We start from the raw sequence: 21011 nt of genomic DNA on the forward strand, positions 1-21011 counted from the left end.
AGCGACCCTGGACCCATCTCATCCCCCACAGCCTGAGATCTTTGGACAGATTCCTTGGTCCTAGGTCAGCGACAGCCACCTTGAAAAATAAGAATTTTAAATTTCCCAGGTTCCAATGAATGTGGTTCTACTCCATACAGATCCCTACCATGGGGCCCCCTCTCAGATTTGCACTGTATTTATTTAAATTGCTTTTGAAATGTTAATCACCGAATGTTAATAAACACAGTAATTATTCTTGATTTTCCTTATGGGTTCCATTTAGGAACAGGAACTGATATTATTCATGATTTCACAAGGAAGCATGAGTTCCAAAGTAGGCTAATGTGCTTTACTTACGAAATTAATGAAGACATTTTCTTATTGCATAATCAGTACATTAGACCCAGGATGATGGCGTTTCAGGGAAGAAAGGTGCTGGAACAACTTCTCGTGGGATCTGATTAGTGCGTTCTCTTGGGAGACTTTCTGGAAGGAGGGTTTGTCAACTGAACTCGTGTAACTCCGCGAGGGAGTGAAAGTGTGCAGGCGGGGCGAGTGGGTGAGACAGACTCTGTCTCCATCAGCTTTGATCCCTTCCGGCCTGCTCAACCCCCACGCCCACCGCACCCCCAGCGCATCTGCAGGGGCCTGTAATTGCTCTGATTCCAGTGGCACCAGCAAGTGATGTCTCCTTTGGCCAAGCGGACAAGAGCAGACCAGAAGAGCTGGGGAGCTCTGGGGGAGAGGCCTGCCTGACAGTCTGCAGCTGGCCAGAAGGAAGCCAGACCAGTGTTAGCTCTTGCTCCAGAGCAAAGGCTGAGAACCTTGGCAGGCAAGCTTGTTCAAAACGCCTACAAAGATGAGGCTTGACGACCTTTCTTTTTATTTTTTTTTTTCTGGCCTAGCCCCAAGGCTTACAGGATCTCAGGTCCCCAACCAGGGATTGAACCTGTGTTATAGCAGTGAAAGCACGGAATCCTGGCCACTAGGCTACCAGGAAACACCCCTGAAGAACTTTCTTTGACCTTGATCTTCTTGGGGCTCATCAGGTAAGAGATGCTGGCGCTGGACAAACCTGCCTCCCCCATTTCCTGCTCACCTCCTGGCACCCACTGATCCTGATTTAAATCCCAGTCTTGTCTCTAAAATGCATGCATGCTAAATTGCTTCAGTCATGTCTGACTCTTTTGAGACCCCATAGACTGTAGCCCACCAGGCTCCTCTGTCCATGGGATTCTCCAGGCAAGAATACTGGAGTGGGTTGCCATGTCCTCTTCCAGGGGATCTTCCTGACCCAGGGATTGAACAACCATCTCTTACGTCTCCTGCAGTTTCTTTACCACTAGCACCACCTGGGAAACTCCTTTCTCTACACCCTGGTGCTTTTAAATGAAAGATGTGCTGTTTAGGAGGATAGGAGGGCTTGGTTCCTGCACTGAGGACTTTGGTCAAATGCAGGAGACCTCCTTAGGGAAAGAGGATTAAGTGGTGCAGAAGCTGGTGTGTAACCTTATAGGGAGACAAAGTTCTGATCAGAGCTGGTCAGAGACACGTGGGGCGGGATATTATGCTAGATTTATTCCAGGACCTTTCACTAGTGACCAATAGTTTGAAGCAATAAAGATTGGTCTCAAAAGATAAAATAAAAAAGAAGTTTGAACATTATCTACATTTACATATGATAAAGTGGGATTGATCTCACTATATATTATGCAGGAAGCATATAGAATTTTTTATTAAACTGTAGTTGATTTGCAATGTTGTGTTAATTTCTGCTGCACAGCAGAGTGACTCAGTTACACATATATACACATCCTTTTTCATATTCTTCTCCATTATGGTTTGTCACAGGACTTTGACTATAGCTCCTTGTGCTATACAGTAGGACCCTGCTTTATTCATTCTATATATAATAGTTTGCATCTGCTGATCCTAAACTCCCAATCCAGCCCCCCTCTGCTTGGCAATCTGTTCTCTATGTCTGTGAGTCTGTGTCTGTTTCAAAGATAGGTTCACTTGTGGCGCATTTTAGATTTCACATATACGTGATATCATATGGTATTTAAATGTCTCTTTCTGACTTCCTTTTTTAGTACGATAATCTCTAGGTCTATCTGTGTTGCTGAAAATGGCATGATTACATTCTTTTTTATGGCTGAGTAGTACTCCACTGTATATATATACCTTCTTTCTTTATTTATCTGTCTTCTGTATCCATTCATCTGTTGACAGTCATTTAGGTTGCTTCCATGTCTTGGCTATGGCACATAGTGCGGCTGTGAACATATGGATGCATGTGTCATTTTGAGTTATAATTTTGTCTAGATACATGCCCAAGAGTGGCATTGCTAAATCACATGGTAGTTCTATTTTTAGTTTTTTAAGGAACCTCCATATTTTCTTCATAGTGGTTGCACCAACTTACATCCCCACCAACGGTGCAGGAGGGTTCCCTTTCACCACACCTTTGCCAGCATTTTTTTATTTGTGGACTTTTTAATGATGGCCATTTTGAATGGTGTGAAATAGTACCTCACTGTAGTTTTGATGTACATTTCTCTGATAATTAGTGATGTTGAACATCTTTTCATGTGCATTTTGGCTGTCTGTATGCTTTCTTTGGGGCTTCCCCAATGGTTCAGTGAGTAAAGAATCTGCCTGCAATGCAGGAGACACAGGTTTGATCCCTGGGTCAGGAAGATCCCCTGGAGGAGGAAATAGCAACCTACTCTATAGGGGACTGGAATGCAAAAGTAGGAAGTCAAGAAATACCTGAAGTAACAGGCAAATTTGGCCTTGGAATACAGAATGAAGCAGGGCAAAGACTAGTAGAGTTTTGCCAAGAAAACGCACTGGTCATAACAAACACCCTCTTCCAACAACACAAGAGAAGATTCTACACATGGACATCACCAGATGGACAACACTGAAATCAGGTTGATTATATTCTTTGCAGCCAAAGATGGAGAAGCTCTATACAGTCAGCAAAAACAGGACCAGGAACTGACTGTGGCTCAGATCATGAACTCTTTATTGCCAAATTCAGACTTAAATTGAAGAAAGTAGGGAAAACCACTAGACCATTCAGGTATGACCTAAATCAAATCCCTTATGATTCTACAGTGGAAGTGAGAAATAGATTTAAGGGCCTAGATCTGATAGATAGAGTGCCTGATGAGCTATGGAATGAGGTTCGTGACATTGTACAGGAGACAGGGATCAAGACCATCCCCATGGAAAAGAAATGCAAAAAAGCAAAATGGCTGTTTGGGGAGGCCTTACAAATAGCTGTGAAAAGAAGAAGAAGTGAAAAGCAAAGGAGAAAAGGAAAGATATAAACATCTGAATGCAGAGTTCCAAAGAATAGCAAGAAGAGGTAAGAAAGCCTTCTTCAGCGATCAGTGCAAAGAAATAGAGGAAAACAACAGAATGGGAAAGACTAGAGATCTCTTCAAGAAAATTAGAGATACCAAGGGAACATTTCATGCAAAGATGGGCTCGATAAAGGACAGAAATGGTATGGACCTAACAGAAGCAGAAGATATTAAGAAGAGGTGGCAAGAATACACAGAAGAACTGTACAAAAGATCTTCATGACCCAGATAATCATGATGGTGTGATCACTCACCTAGAGCCAGACATCCTGGAATGTGAAGTCAAGTGGGCCTTAGAAAGCATTACTATGAACAAAGCTAGTGGAGGTGATAGAATTCCAGCTGAGCTATTCCAAATCCTGAAAGATGATGCTGTGAAAGTGCTGCACTCAATATGCCAGCAAATTTGGAAAACTCAGCAGTGGCCACAGGACTGGAAAAGGTCAGGTTTCATTCCAATCCCAAAGAAAGGCAATGCCAAAGAATGCTCAAACTACCGCACAATTGCACTCATCTCACATGCTAGTAAAGTAATGCTTAAAATTCTCCAAGCCAGGCTTCAGCAATATGTGAACCATGAACTTCCTGATGTTCAAGCTGGTTTTAGAAAAGGCAGAGGAACCAGAGATCAAATTGCCAACATCCGCTGGATCATGGAAAAAGCAAGAGAGTTCCAGAAAGACATCTATTTCTGCTTTATTGACTATGCCAAAGCCTTTGACTGTGTGGATCACAATAAACTGTGGAAAATTCTGAAAGAGATGGGAATACCAGACCATCTGATCTACCTCTTAAGAAGTCTGTATGCAGGTCAGGAAGCAACAGTTAGAACTGGACATGGAACAACAGACTGGTTCCAAATAGGAAAAGGAGTACGTCAAGGCTGTATATTGTCACCCTGCTTATTTAACTTCTATGCAGAGTACATCATGAGAAACGCTGGACTGGAAGAAACACAAGCTGGAATCAAGATTGCCGGGAGAAATATCAATAACCTCAGATATGCAGATGACACCACCCTTATGGCAGAAAGTGAAGAGGAACTCAAAAGCCTCTTGATGAAAGGGAAAGTGGAGAGTGAAAAAGTTGGCTTAAAGCTCAACATTCAGAAAACGAAGATCATGGCATCCGGTCCCATGACTTCATGGGAAATAGATGGGGAAACAGTGGAAACAGTGTCAGACTTTATTTTTCTGGGCTCCAAAATCACTGCAGATGGTGACTGCAGCCATGAAGTTAAAAGACGCTTACTCCTTGGAAGGAAAGTTATGACCAACCTAGATAGCATATTCAAAAGCAGAGACATTACTTTGCCAACAAGGGTTCGTCTAGTCAAGGCTATGGTTTTTCCAGTGGTCATGTATGGATGTGAGAGTTGGACCGTGAAGAAGGCTGAGCGCCGAAGAATTGATGCTTTTGAACTGTGTTGTTGGAGAAGACTCTTGAGAGTCCCTTGGACTGCAAGGAGATCCAACCAGTCCATTCTGAAGGAGATCAGCCCTGGGATTTCTTTGGAAGCAATGATGCTAAAGCTGAAACTCCAGTGCTTTGGCCACCTCATGTGAAGAGTTGACTCATTGGAAAAGACTGTGATGCTGGGAGGGATTGAGGGCAGGAGGAGAAGGGGTCGACAGAGGATGAGATGGCTGGATGGCATCACTGACTCGATGGACGTGAGTCTGAGTGAACTCCGAGAGTTGGTGATGGACAGGGAGGCCTGGCGTGCTGTGATTCATGGGGTCACAAAGAGTCGGACACGACTGAGGGACTGATCTGATCTGATCTGATCTAGTACTCTTGCTTGAAAAATCCCATTTACAAAGGAGCCTGGCGGGCTGCAGTCCAAAGGGTCACAAAGAGTCGGACATGACTGAGCTGACTAAGCATGAGCATGATGTTTTCTTTGGAGAAATGTCTATTTAGGTCTTCTGCCCATTTTTCGATTGGGTGGTTTGTTTTTTTGGTATTGAATTTTAGGAGCTGCTCGTATATTTTGGAAATTAAGCCCTTGTCGGTTGCATCATTTGCAAATATTTTCTCCTGATCTGTAGGTTGTCTTTTCATTTTTGTTTACGGTTTCTTCTGCTGTACAAAAGCTTGTACGTTTGATTAGGTCTCATTTGTTTATTTCTGCTTTTATTTCTATTGCCTTGGGAGACTGACCTAAGAAAACCATGGTACGATTTATGTCAGAGAATGTTTTGTCTATGTTCTTGTCTAGGAGTTTTACGGTGTCATGTCTTGCTTTGAAATCTTTAAGCCATTAAGAGTTTATTTTTTAATATGTTGTGAGGGGGTAGCCTAACTTCATTGATCAACTTCATTGATAACTCAGCACCACTGGAAGCATATAGAATTTGCCTCAATTTTTTTTTGCTAAATGTTCCCTAAACTATCATGTTTATAACAAGCAATAGTTAAATAAAATAAATTGATTTTCTGTCTTAGAATATTAAAAAAAAAAAAAAGTCCCAAGTCCAGTGGGGTGATGGACTCTGGGGCTTTGTAGGTCTCTCTGGTCCTTGGAGTCTGATTGCTTCCTGAGCCACTCATGCCGCTCTCCTGGGCAGAGGTGTGGGACGGACAGAAGCTGGGCTCTGGTGTCAGACAGCGCTGGGTTTGAATCAAAGCCCACCACTCACAGCTGTGTGGTCTTGGGTTTGTCACTTCTCTGGTCACTTGTCCTTGTCTATAAAAATGGAGATACCACGTCCCTCATGAGGTTGTTGGTAATTACGAGACAGAAGGACCTTAGGCCAAGTCCCTGAGTCCAGCTCTTCTTGACCAGCAGCCTGTGCCCTTGATGGTGGTTCATGAAGAAGCTATTCAGTCCCTCTAGTTTGTTCACTGAAGCTTGTGTCCAGGCCCAGCTTGGGCCTTCCCGTCTCTTCTGTTACTGGCCTCACCTTACCCCTGCCCAGCGTTGCAGGAGGACACTGCCCAGGCACATCTGGACACTTAGGGCTTGAGAAGCTGGAATCCAACCTGAAGAGCCAGAAAAATTCTAACACAGGGAGGGCTCAAGAGAGGTCCCAAGAGAAGACTGAACAGATCCGGCCACGTGGACCCCAGAATCTTGGACCACTTTGCTTGTCACACCAGATGTGCCTCCCTTTGGGGACCTCCTGCCCATGTTTTCCTGTTTGGGTTCCATCAAAGGGCTTCCTCCCTGGGAGTGGAGACAGGGCTGGTGTGATCTGAAGGAGGTAGTGGGGAGCTCCCCCTAGTGGCCATCATTAAACTTGTCAATCCGGGGCCTTTGGGGGACCCCCACCAAGCCCCACTCCATCCCACCTTCAGAAAGGACAAGAGCTTTGTCCTTTCTGAGCCTGCTTTCCAAACCTGGCTACTGCCTCTTTACACAAGGCCAGAGACCATAAACTAGAGATCCATGGTTCTAAGTTACTTAGCCAGTGCAATATTGTTGAAAAATTTTATTACATACCAGTACTGAAACATCATATTTGACGTAAAAATACAGCTACGTAATTTCTCTTGGAAAATCAGAAGCTCTGGTAACACTGAACTTGGGCTTCTGCCTGGCAACAATGGTGAGTACAGTTTACAAAAGAAGCAAAAATCCCTGCCTTCATGGAGTTTATTGCCTAGTGGGGGAGGGGAGAGAGGAACAGTTCAGTTCAGTTCAGTGGTGTCCGACTCTTTGTGACCCCCATGGACTGCAGCATGCCAGGCTTCCCTGTCCATCACCAGTTCCCAGAGCTTGCTCAAACTCAAGTCAATCGAGTTGGTGATGCCACCCAACCATCTCAGCCTCCGTCGTCCCCTTCTCTTCCTGGCCTCAATCTTTCCCAGCATCAGGGTCTTTTCTAGTGAGTCAGTTCTTCGCATCAGGTGGCCAAAACAGCTCTGAATGAAGCCAAAAATTGATGCTTTCAAATTGTGGTGCTGCAGAAGACTCTTGAGAGTCCCTTGGACCGGGAGGATAGTGGAGGAAGGGGTGAGGCTACCCAACTGAGAACATCCTGAATTCCTGACTCATAGAAATGACTATCTTTATTTTAAGCCACTGAATATTGGAGTGACTTGTTATACGGCAAGAGAGAGATCACTAGAATAGATTCTGACTTCAAGGAACTTAAAAATGAGTTGGAAAGCCAAGAAGTGAGTGAACCTAGCCAAGCTTATTTGATAGTGCCAGCTGTCTCAGGGTGACCAAGGCCCAAACTGTGAAGCACGGTCTATGTAAAGATAGTAAATACGCCCACCCACTGGGGCTTCCCAGGTGGCACAGTGGTAAGGAATCTGCCTGCCAGTGCAGGAGATGCAAGAGGCAAGGGTTTGATCCCTGGATCGGAAAGATCCCCTGGAGGAGGAAATGGCAACCCACTCCAGTATTGTTGCCTGGAATATCCTATGGACAGAGGCGCTGCAAAGAGTTGGACACAGCTGAGCACGCACACACCCACACATCCCAGCTTTTCTCTCCCTCCATTCCTATACCCACTCCCTTCCTTTGCTCCTATCTTGATTGACCTTCCAGATCCTTGATTTCTGTCATAAGTTTGCAGTTTGCGGAAGGGCTGACACTTTCTCAAACTCTCAGCTGCTAGCGCCCTCAATTAACTAGCTACCTGGTCTCCCTGACTTGACTTTGAATATACTGCCCAGAGTAGCATCAAGGATGTTTAGACCACAAATCCCTGGTTCTGGCTCCTAGTTCTTGGCAACAGTCATCACATAAATTTTCCAGCAAGAGACACATCCGCATAATTAGACCAACGATATCGCAGACTCAGACACATGCAAAGAGGGCAGGGCTGGAGAAGGGTACTATTCATCAAAACCTCATCATAAATTCAAGTTGAAGGATTGAAAAGAAACAAAACATGGACACGTCCCAAACCCAGCAGCTGGACCTCTCACTGAAATTCTGAAATCACTGCCGCTCAAATCAACATCTGGGAGAGAATAAAAAATAATAAAGATTTAAAAAGAACAGACGCTGGGCAATTACCAATTGAAGTGTGGATCAGGAATATAAATTCTCCAAGAGCCTAAAGACAGAAATATACATTGGCACATGGGTCTTCAGACTGTGAATTTCATCTAGCCGTCGCCACCATTCTTCCTTATTATGGCTAATATTTAGTTAGCAAATGCTCTTTTCTAAGCGATGAACATAATTACGTTCAGGTTGACATGACCTGAATTAGTGTTACTGAACTTTTACTTATTCAGCATTGGCAGTGGAATACAATGTCCAGAAAGATGTGGGCGCTGAGCAGTAGCCCCAAAGAACATTGGGAAGAATGTTGTATTTACATTTGGGTTTTTAAGTCTTGACTCTTCATTTATTAATTATGTGAAATTGGCACTTTTTTAAACCTTCTGAACCTGTGAAGAAATCTATCAATAGAGATAAGACTTACCTCACAGAGTTTTTATAAGGATTAAGTTAAGTAATTTATCTTTGAGACTCCTGCCATGTTGCTTTTAGCTCCTTCACCTATGAAATAGGAACAATACGTCTGTCACAGGGTCGAGTTATGTTATAAGGATTCCTTAACTTACGATATTACTTAAGCTCCTTGTAAGACAAGTAAGAAACTCGCAAGACGTGTAAGACACTTTTGGTTATAAATAACAGAAAGTGAGACATAGCAGCTTTAAAATGAAAGGTTTTGAATTGTCCTAGTTAAACAGAAGGTGGGAGGTAGGTGGTTCCAGGGTAAGATCAATGATATCAGCATGAGTCCAGGTCTTTGCTATTCATGTGACTCTACCCTCATGTTGACAAAATGACTGCTTCAGTGCCAGGCATCACATCACCAGATCATTCAAAGCATGAAGTGGAAGTGAAAGTGAAGTTGCTCAGTCGTGTCCGACTCTTTGCAACCCCGTTGACTGTAGCCCACCAGGCTCCTCCGTCCATGGGATTCTCCAGGCAAGAATACTGGAGTGGGTTGCCATTTCCTTCTCCAGGGGATCTTCCAGACCCAGGGATCGAACCCAGGTCTCCTGCATTGCAGGCAGACGTTTTAACCTCTGAGCCACCAGGGAAGCAAAAGGAGAGGAATATTTTCAAATGTTTCTCTTATCAAGGAGGAAACATTTCTCAGACACTTCTAATAGATTCCCTTCATACCTTATTGGTTAGAACTGGCCCATGGTTATCTCTTGCTAGGAGGGAATCGGGAAATGAATGTCCAGCATTTCTGAAAGCTAACATGGGAAGCCATTTCTACCAGCAAGGAAGAAAGGAGAGAATAACTTTGGAGCAGGAAATATACACTCTGAGCCTGCCACCATAATATGTGAGAGCACTTACTATGAGGGGACCCATTAATCAATGGAGGTAACATTTTTTTGAAAATCATCTGATCTTTTTAAAATAAAATTTTATTTATTTTTATTTTTGGTTATGCTGGGTCTTTCTTGCTGTGAAGGCTACTCTCTAGTTGTGTTGGAAGGGCGTCCCATTGCGATGGCTTTTATTTTTTGTGGAGCACAGGCTCTAGGGCATGAGAGCTTCAGTAGCTGCAGCTCACAAGCTTAGTTGCTCTGTGACATGTGGGATCTTCCCAGATCAGGGATTGAACCCATGACTTCTGCATTGGCAGGTACCTTCTTTACTACTGAGCCACCAGGGAAGCCTGGAGGTAACATTTATGGAGCACTTAAAGAAGGCAATGGCAACCCACTCCAGTACTCCTGCCTGGAAAATCCCATGGACAGAGGAGCCTGATAGGCTATAGTCTTCGGGGTCGCAAAGAGTTGGACATGACTGAGTGACTTCACTTCTCCTACTGTATACTAGGCAACATTCAAAGTATTTTACATGCATCACTTCATTTTGTTTCTCAACAACCCTATGAGGAGGAACTATAATTACTCTTATTTTATAAATGTGAAAACTGAGGCATAGCGAAGTTAATACACTTTCTTAAGGCTCCCCAACCCATGAGTGTTGGTGCCAAGATATTGATCTGAGTCACAGCAGGTTGAGTCTTCAGAGGAAGACCAAGGTGGATGCTCAGCTCACCTCTAACCTGGTTCTCATCCCAAATTTAAGTGGGTTTGAGTTGTCCTGTGGTTGTTTGATTACCTATTTATTACCTTAGAGTTGATCCTGTTCATGAAGTATTACCATAAAGCAATGGGATCTTTCACATTGTCCAGAAATTGCAGAAGTTACATTGTGGTGGTCAGATTTCCTGGGTCTGTGAGGTCAGCAACCCCAACTGGGGGTAGGTTGGGGGGATGCAGGTGCCTAGCGGGGAGTCCTGAGCCTGGGAAGACACGGCCCAGGGCACCACCAGCTGTGGCCAGTCTTTATTTGACCTCCTATTATGTGCCAGGCCTAGGCTGGCTCAGTCCCTATCTTCTACAGATTTACTGACAAGTGAAAAGGAAATTGGAGAAGGCAATGGCACCCCACTCCAGTACTCTTGCCTGGAAAATCCCATGGACGGAGGAGCCTGGTGGGCTGCAGTCCATGGGGTTACGAAGAGTCGGACACGACTGAGCGACTTCACTTTCACTTTTCACTTTCATGCATTGGAGAAGGAAATGGCAACCCACTCCAGTATTCTTGCCTGGAGAATCCCAGGGACAGAGGAGCCTAGTGGGCTGCCATCTATGGGGCTGCACATAGTCAGACACGACTGAAGCGACTTAGCAGCAGCAGCAGCAGCAGAAAAGGAAATTAAAACAGTGTGCTAAATTCCACGACGGAGAAGTTCAGGATGTCAGAAGTACCCCCGGGAGAGGCAGGCCCCAAGCAGGCTTCTAGAAGTCTTCTTATTAGGGCTTTCTTGATCTCCTGCCCTGCTTCCTCCTGCTTCTGCTGTCCTGTTCTTCACCGCAGTTCTTCGCCTGCACAGGCAGCCAGGTTTGTCATCCCAAAGCAGTGTTTTCTCAACTTTTTATTACCATTATCCACCCCTCCCCAATCCCGTGAAATGTTAATACCATGGATATATTGTATGTCTGCTTATGTATTGTACACATATCTGTGCTTTATATGTACAAAGGGTAAGATTCTTCTACCTCCTGAGAACCAATTTTTGCCCCTGGTTGAGAACATACTCCTAAAAGAATAAGCCTCCTTCCCACAGATTGGCAATACAATGGTCCTTGGCTGTGCTCCAGTGTATCTTGCATAAAGCCCTTTGGTCTTCCCCAGGGGGTGTTTAGTAGAAGAGCTCTTTAATATGGTGCTGGAAGTTAAAGGCACAGATGAAGGGTATATCTAGGGAAGTCTCTAGTCAGTGGTTCGATTAGTTACCTGTTTTTCCATAATAATTACTCTGAAATGAAGCAACTCAAGACACACATTATCTTTCAGTTTCTGTGAATTAGGAATCCTGGTGAGACTTAGCAAGGTTCCCTGGCTCAGGGAGTCCCATAAGCTTAACCAAGATGTTGGCTCAGGCCAAAGTCATTTCAGGCTCAACTGGGGAAGGATCTGCTCCCAAGCTCATTGTGTGCATTGTGTGCGTGCTCAGTCTTGCAACCCCCTGGGCTGTAGCCCGATAGGCTCCTTTGTCCATGGGATGTTCCAGACAAAAAATACAGGAGTGGGTTGCCATTTCCTTCTCCAGGGGGTCTTCTTGACCCAGGGATCAAACCCTTGTCTCTTGCATCTCCTGCCTCCTAAGCCCCACCCGGTGACTCTTAAGAAAAAGAGGGGGAGTAAGGGTCAAACTACGGCACAATTGCACTCATCTCACATGCTAGTAAAGTAATGCTCAAAATTCTCCAAACCAGGCTTCAGCAATATGTGAACCGTGAACTTTCTGATGTTCAAGCTGGTTTTAGAAAAGGCAGAGGAACCAGAGATCAAATTGCCAACATCCGCTGGATCATGGAAAAAGCAAGAGAGTTCCAGAAAAACATCTATTTCTGCTTTATTGACTATGCCAAAGCCTTTGACTGTGTGGATCACAATAAACTGGAAAATTCTGAAAGAGATGGGAATACCAGACCACCTGATCTGCCTCTTGAGAAATTTGTATGCAGGTCAGGAAGCAACAGTTAGAACTGGACATGGAACAACAGACTGGTTCCAAATAGGAAAAGGAGTTTGTCAAGGTTGTATATTGTCACCCTGTTTATTTAACTTCTATGCAGAGTACATCGTGAGAAACGCTGGACTGGAAGAAACACAAGCTAGAATCCAGATTGCCGGGAGAAATATCAATAACCTCAGATATGCAGATGACACCACCATTATGGCAGAAAGTGAAGAGGAACTCAAAAGCCTCTTGATGAAAGGGAAAGAGGAGAGTGAAAAAGTTGGCTTAAAGCTCAACATTCAGAAAACAAAGATCATGGCATCCGGTCCCATGACTTCATGGGAAATAGATGGGGAAACAGTGGAAACAGTGTCAGACTTTATTTTTCTGGGCTCCAAAATCACTGCAGATGGTGACTGCAGCCATGAAGTTAAAAGACGCTTACTCCTTGGAAGGAAAGTTATGACCAACCTAGATAGCATATTCAAAAGCAGAGATATTACTTTGCCAACAAAGGTTCATCTAGTGAAGACTATGGTTTTTCCAGTGGTCATGTATGGATGTGAGAGTTGGACTGTGAAGAAGGCTGAGCGCCGAAGAATTGATGCTTTTGAACTGTGGTGTTGGAGAAGACTCTTGAGAGTCCCTTGGACTGCAAGGAGATCCAACCAGTCCATTCTGAAGGAGATCAGCCGTGGGATTTCTTTGGAAGCAATGATGCTAAAGCTGAAACTCCAGTACTTTGGCCACCTCATGCGAAGAGTTGACTCATTGGAAAAGACTGTGATGCTGGGAGGGATTGGGGGCAGGAGGAGAAGGGGATGACAGAGGATGAGATGGCTGGATGGCATCACTGACTCAATGGACGTGAGTCTGAGTGAACTCCAGGAGTTGGTGATGGACAAGGAGGCCTGGTGCTGCGATTCATGGGGTCACAAAGAGTTGGACACGACTGAGCGACTGATCTGATCTGAGGGTCCTCACTCCTGAGATCAGGTTACAGCAGACTGTGACTTCTGTTCTGCTCCTACCCTCTCTCTCCTGCTTGCCCTCTCCCCATCTCTCCCTGTTCCTCCCCCTCCCCCTCTTCCTCTCCTGCCCAACCCCTAACCACTGCCTCCCAGGTTACAAGCTGCCCTGAAGGCAGCAGCAGTGGAGCTCTTTAGGAAAGAGAGGAACTAGGTGGGCTAGAGGCAGAGGATTGAGTAGATAGAGAAGCCAGACAGGAAAGGCTCTGGAACTAAGCGGGTGGGCCTAGCATCCCAGCCCAGCCATTTGCTTGTTGTGGGAACTTGTAGGGAGTAAATTGAACTCAACCTGAGTTTTCTCTTCTCTAAGGTAATTCCTAACACACAATGAGGCTGAGAAGATGAAACGAGATATTAAAAACCCTTAGTACAGTATCCGCTGCAGAGCTAGTTTTCGGTTAATGTTCATTATTGTTACAAGCAGTTCAGTTCAGCTCAGTTGCTCAGGTGTGTCCGACTCTTTGCAACCCCATGGACTGCAGCACGCCAGGCCTCCCTGTCCATCACCAACTCCCGGAGTCTACCCAAACTCAAGTTAATCGAGTTGGTGATGCCATCCAACCATCTCATCCTCTGTCATCCCCTTCTCCTCTCGCTTTCTATCTTTCCCAGCATCAGGGTCTTTTCAAATGAGTCAGCTCTTCACATCAGGTGGCCAAAGTATTGGAGTTTCAGCATCAGTCCTTCCAATGAACATTCAGGACTAATTTCCTTTAGGATGGACTAGTTGGATCTCCTTGCAGTCCAAGGGACTCTCAAGAGTCTTCTCCAACACCACAGTTCAAAAGCATCAATTCTTGGGTGCTCAGCTTTCTTTATAGTCCAACTCTCACATCTATACATGACCACAGGAAAAGCCATAGCCTTGACTAGACGGACCTTTGTTGGCAAAGTAATGTCTCTGCTTTTGAATATGCTATATAGGTTGGTCATAACTTTTCTTCCAAGGAGTAAGCATCTTTTAATTTCATGGCTGCAGTCACCATCTGCAGTGATTTTAGAGCCCTCCAAAATAAAGTCTGCCACTGTTTCCACTGTTTCCCGTTTCCCCATTTATTTGCCATGCAGTGAGGGGACCAGATGCCATGATCTTTGTTTTCTGAAGATGAGCTTTTAGCCAACTTTTTCACTCTCCACTTTCACTTTCATCAAGAGGCTTTTGAGTTCCTCTTCACTTTCTGCCATAAGGGTGGTGTCATCTGCATACCTGAGGTTATTGATATTTCTCCCGGCAATCTTGATTTCAGCTTGTGCTTCTTCCAGCCCAGCGTTTCTCATGATGTACTCTGCATAGAAGTTAAATAAGCAGAGTGACAATATACAGCCTTGACGTACTCCTTTTCCTATTTGGAACCAGTCTGTTGTTCCATGTCCAGTTCTAACTGTTGCTTTCTTACCTGTATATAGATTTCTCAAGAGGCAGGTCAGGTGGTCTGGTATTCCCATCTCTTTCAGATTCCACAATTTGTGGTGATCCACACAGTCAAAGGCTTTGGCATAGTCAATAAAGCAGAAATAGATGTTTTTTTGGAACTCTCTTGCTTTTTCCATGATCCAGTGGATGTTGGCAATTTGGTCTCTGGTTCCTCTGCCTCTTCTAAAACCAGCTTGAACATCTGGAAATTCATGGTTCACATATTGCTGAAGCCTGGCTTGGAGAATTTTGAGCATTACTTCACTAGCGTGTGAGATGAGTGCAATTGTGCGGTAGTTTGAGCATTCTTTGGCATTGCCTTTCTTTGGGATTGGAATGAAAACTGACCTTTTCCAGTCCTGTGGCCACTGCTGAGTTTTCCAAATTTGCTGGCATATTGAGTGCAGCACTTTCACAGCATCATCTTTCAGGATTTGGAATAGCTCCACTGGAATTCCATGACCTCCACTAGCTTTGTTCATAGTGATGCTTCCTAAGGCCCACTTGACTTCACATTCCAGGATGTCTGGCTCTAGGTCAGTGATCACACCATCGTGATTATCTGGGTCATGAAGATCTTTTTTGTATAGTTCTTTTGTATATTCTTGCCACCTCTTCTTAATATCTTCTGCTTCTGTTAGGTCCATACCATTTCTATCCTTTATTGAGCCAATCTTTGCATGAAATGTTATTATTTATGTTAGTGATTCTTATTATCACTAGTATATAAAGATAGTACACTTAGGGAAATGAGTCCATTCCTTAAAATCAAAACAGTAATAATAAAAAGAGCTGAATCTTTTATGATTAAGAAGATGCTGATTCAAGATTAACACAATTTCATATTTACTAATAAAGCATGGCCAAGATGGGAACCACCGCTGTGGAGTGCCTATTCCATGTCAGACATTGAGTGAGGTACCTTATAAATCTATCTATATGTCATCTTTTCAATTCACATAGCTGATGGGTTATTATTCCCATTTCACAGATGAAGCAACAGAGAGAAAGATCCAATATGTTGCTGAAGAACATGAAGTTAACAAGAATTGGACATAATTTACATACCATAAAATTCACCTATGTTAAATGTACAGTGCAGTGATTTTTAGTTTGCAGAGCTGAGTAATCATCATCACAATCTAAATTTAGACCATTCTTATCAACTCCCAAAGAAGTCCCTTACCATTAACTGTCACTCCCCTTTCTTCCTCTTCTCAGCTCCTGGCAACCTGTAATCTCCATTCTGTCTCCATAGATTTGCGTGTTCTGGACATTTTATATAAAAGGATTCCTATAATATGTGATCTTTAATTTGGCTTCTTTCACTTAACATAGTGTTTTCTAGGTTCATCCGTCTGTAGCATGTATCAGTGCTTCATTAGAAATACATATTTATCTATGTCTTGGCCGTGCTGGGTCTTGCTGTGCGTGGGCTTTCTCAGTTGTGGCAAGGAGGGACTGCTCTCTACCTGTGACGCATGGGCTTCTTATTGTGGTGGCTTCTCTCGTTGTGGCTCTCGGCCCCTAGAGCACATGGGTTTCAGTAGTTGTGGCACATGGGCCCCACTTGCGGAGCACGGGCTTAGTTGCTCCGAGGCATGTGGCATCTCCCTGGACCAGGGACCTGTGTCCCTGGCATTGGCAGGTGGATCCTTAACTGCTAGACCACCAGGGAAGTCCAGTTCTTCATTCTTTTTTATTGTTAAATAATATTCCATTGTATGTATACACTGCATTTTGTTTATCCATTCATCTGTGGATGGGCACTTGGGCTATTTTTCACCATTTGGCTATTGTGAATAATGCTGCTTTGAATATTGGTATAAAAATACCTACGTTTCTGCTTTCTTTTGGATATATACCTAGGAGTGGAATTGCTGGATCATATGGTAATTCTATGTTTAACTTTTTGAGGGGCTGCCAAACTGTTTTCCACAGCAGCTGCACCATTTTACATTCCCACCAGCAATGCACAAGGGTTCCAATTTCTCCAACATCCTTGCCAACACTTGTTATTTTTTATTCTAGCCATCCTAGTGGGTGTGAAGTGGGTATCTTATTGTGGTTTTGATTTGCATTTTCCTGATGGCTAATGATGTTGAGCATTTTTTCACGTGCTTATTGGCCATTTGTATATCTCCTTTGGGAGAAATGTCTCTCCAAATCCTTTCCACATTTTAAAATCATGTCTAAAAAATATTTGAAATTTTATACCTCTTTATATATTCTGGTTGTAATACTTCTTTATATATAAGTCTCTTGTCAGAAAAAGGATTGGCAAATATTTTCCCCCATTCTGTGGGCTGCCTTTTAACTTTCTTGAAGGTGTTGTTTGAAGCAAAAAGTTTTTTAATTTTGATGAAGTCCAATTTATTTTTTCTCCTATTGCTTATGCTTTTTTGTGTGATATTTAAGAAATCATTGCTTGAGCCAATTTCATGAAGTTTCACTGTTATGTTTTCGCCTACGAGTTTTATAGTTTCAGCCTTAAGTTTAGGTGTATGATCTATTTTGAGTTAATTTTTAGATATGATGTGAGGTAAGAGGTCTCAATTAATTCTTTTACATGTAGATATTAGTCTATGTTGGTATATATATAGAGTTTGCCACAATAAAAACTTAATTTGAAAAAAGCCAATTTTTTTTTTAGTGGCTTTTTGGTTTTGTTTTTTAATTGGCTTTTTGGTTTTGATTTGGTTTTTTTAATTATTAATTTTTGGTAAAAGAAGTTCAGAAGTAGAGAGAGCTGACATGGCAGTTCTATAATCATTGTTGAACCAAGATCCTGCTTCATCTGTTTGTTTCAACAAACATTGCTGTATGTGGCCTCCATCTTCAAGATTACCTCATGTCACAAGGTAGCTGCTGAAACACCAGTCAACACCTCTACATTCTGAGGAGGAAGGGAAAAAAAAAGGCATGAAAGACTCTTTAAGTAACTTTACCTGAAACCAGTTAAAAAGCCTGGGTTTACATCTCATTGTTGACTCCTAGAGTAGGGAGTCTGGGCACATTAATATCAAGGTAAGGATTCTGAAAGTGAGTCAAGTGCATATGCACCCATATCAACAGGCCCAAGCAACAGGCCATGTGGAGACTGACAGTCACCTACCCAGTATCTATTCTTCAGCATCCTTAGTGGCAAGTAGGATTGAGGGATGAGCTCAGTATTGCTGGAGCTTCCAAGTTTTAGATGCTTAGATTCTCCATTTTATATGAGCCCTCCAGATTTTTCAGTGTTGGCAACCAACCAAAACCAATATTTAATCTTGCCTGGGCCAAACACAATACATCTGTGGCCCATATCCCATCTCTCTTCTGCTTGTTGGCAACCCCTGCTTTCTGGTGAACGTCAGAGCCCTTTAAACACCTGAAGGGCATGGGAGCCGGGTTACACTTCCTCCGTGTGGCTCTGAGCCAGTGCATGCAAGTCACGAGCTAGGAGGTTTCGTCTCCTCTGTTAGGAAGAGCTCCATCCGCAGAGCTGTCAGAAACAGAAGGAGCTGCCTGGGGAGGTAGGAAGTTCCCTGTCGCTGGAGGTGTTTGAGCAGATGCTGGAGAACTGCTTGGCAATGACTTCTAAGGTCTCCCCAGCCCCAGGAGTCTCTGAAAATTTCCATGATGACTACTGCTGCTGCAGTGACTTGTTTGAAAGGAGACAAAAAGAAGGCGAGAGGTTCTGCATCTGGATTGTCAGGGAGCTGGCAGCCCCCCAGCTGCTGTGTCCCTACCCCCTCAATGACAAGGAATATGCCCTCACCATCAAGATGACCTCTAGTCAGTTTCCCCCATAGAGAGAGCAAAGGTTGGCTTCCCAAATATGGACAAGTGTGATTCATCTCCACTCATTGCATGGTATACAACAGATATGCGACTTTTCTTATGGAGGATGACTCAGGCTATTCAATTGTATTCATTTATTTATTCAAAATTTCAGTGCTGGCTTTATGGGCATGTGACCCATGTAGGTGTATAGGGACCTGCATTCAGGAGGACCCTATTATTGTGGTCTTGCCTGGGCCAACCAATCTTTTTTCAAAGATTTTTTTGATGTGGACCATTTTTGAAGTCTTCATTGAATTTATTACAATATGCCTTCTGTTTTGTGTTTTGGACTTTTGGCCAGAGGCATATGGGATACTAGCTCCGCAAGCAGGGATCAAACGTGTGCTCCTTGCATCGAAAGACGATATTTTAGCCACTGAACTGCCAGAGAAGTTCCTGATGCTTTTTTCTTAAAATTCTAATCTTTTTGGAACAGGGGACCCTACATTTTCATTTTGAACTGGGCCCTGCAAATTAAGTAGCTGGTGCTCCACACTTTTATTCAAAATGTGTTCATTGTCTATCAAATGCCAGGCAATGAGGATACAGAGCAACACCCACTGTGTTCATAGTCCACTTGGGAGCAGGGGGATGGGTAAAGCTGAGTGGTAAGAAACTATTGCGATAGCTGCTGTCGAGCACACTGTTTGCAAGAGGGAATATCACCCAGACAGAGAGGCTGGAAATAGAGAAGGCTCTTCAGAGGACTCAAGCTCTGAACTTCAATTGTTTGTTGAAAATCATTCTTCTATTATAAGACAACTCTAGGCAGGGACATGGCTGCTCAATGAAGGACTACATTTCCCAGCATCCCTGGCAGTTAGTTGTGGTCATGTGGCTACGTTATCACCAATAGCATGAGTGAAAATGAAGTGGACCACTTCAGGATCTGGGCTGCAAAAAACATCCCAACGTGCCTTCTCCAACCTCTCTTCCTCCTCCCTGCAGATGGAATCTGCACGTGATGGTGACCCAGCTTCCATCATGCAGATGATCTTGAGGACTGGGAGGTCAGCAGAGCAGAAACTGGAAGGAACCTGAGTTTCTGAATAACCATGAGGAGCAAAGCTTCCATTCATCTGGATTGTTCATCTCACAACTGCTACATGAATAGAAATAAATATATTCTTTAAGCCACTGTATTTTGGGATCTATATTAGCCTACTCTACCAAATACAATGAGTTTATAGGAGTTAGCCATGTAGAAAAATGGAGAGAGACAGATTTCAAAGCACCCAGTCAAGAGAGAGCGTTGCACCTCAAGATGCATGAAGCAGTGGCTGTGAAAGGGCTTCACATAATAATGTGATATCTCAGACATTGATTTCTCACAGTTCTGGAGGCAGGGAAGTCTAAGATCAAGGGGCCTGTAGATTCAGTGCCTGGTGAGAGCTCTCCCTGGCTTGCAGAAGGTTGCCTTCTCGTGTTTTCACATGGTGTGGAGAGGGAGCTCTGGTCTTTCCTCCTCTTCTTATAAGGACACTCATCCCATCATAGGGGCTCCACCCTCATGACCTCATCTAACCCTAGTCACTTCCCAAAGGCCCCACCTCCAAATACTATCTTATTGGGAGTTAGATCTTCAACATATGAATGGGGGAAGGGGGCACAAACATTCAGACCATTACAGGTGGAAGAAAGGAAGACCGGGCCATAGCTTGGACCTTGTGTGCCTTGTGAGGACCTTGGATGCCATCCTGTGGGCTGTGGGGAGCCAAGCTGGGGAGTGATATGATCAGGTTAGCTTTTCAATCTGTCAGCTTGAGCTGGAACCTGCAAAATTTTAAATTTATAAAGTATTTCAGAAGACCAGTCAGTCATAAAATGAGCACTCACATACCCACCTCTGAGCTTGAAAAATATATCACAGACGAAGTCCTCGGTGTTCCCTTCCTAATGCTATCTTCAGCTTAGTATTTCTTTTTTTTAAGGGCACTTAGAAAGGGCAAGAGTAGAAACAGGGCATGCATCATCTAGTGTGGCCTCAGCATCATCCCAGGTACATGTATTGAAGAAACAAACAGAACTTGTGTGTTCTCAGACAGCACCAGGTCCTACCCACTGGACCACTAGGGAATTTCCAAGATACAGGATTTAATTTGGAGCACAGATAAGAAGGTATGATGGAATATTTGCTTAGAATCTCCAGCCATGACCTACTTCTTCTGATTCATGTGTAGATGAGTGGTGCAGTCACAGGAAATCTGAATTATGTCTCTGGAAGTTTAAAGTTCTGAGAAGGACTTGGAAGGATTTGAGGCTACAGGTGGTATTCCATCTTTTCATCCAGCTGATGACTGTGACTTTGGAAGAGAAAGGAGAGGATTCTGGGAGTGAACAGCTGGTGATGTTGATGGTGATGATGAGGGTTTCACTTCCTGGGCAAAAGCCCAAGATACTGGAATAG

The 21011-nt window shown here is 43.8% G+C and overlaps 1 long non-coding RNA gene across 1 annotated transcript; it reads left to right on the plus strand.

Annotated features, from left to right (window-relative positions):
• Positions 1-350: 350 nt before the first annotated feature.
• On the plus strand, positions 351-19744 carry LOC133232090 (uncharacterized). Its single transcript, XR_009731300.1, has 2 exons — positions 351-1031; positions 19553-19744. It is a non-coding gene; the product is annotated as an uncharacterized LOC133232090 (long non-coding RNA).
• Positions 19745-21011: the final 1267 nt, after the last annotated feature.

Source organism: Bos javanicus, chromosome 19 (assembly GCF_032452875.1).
Source record: "Bos javanicus breed banteng chromosome 19, ARS-OSU_banteng_1.0, whole genome shotgun sequence".
NCBI lineage: Eukaryota > Metazoa > Chordata > Mammalia > Artiodactyla > Bovidae > Bos > Bos javanicus.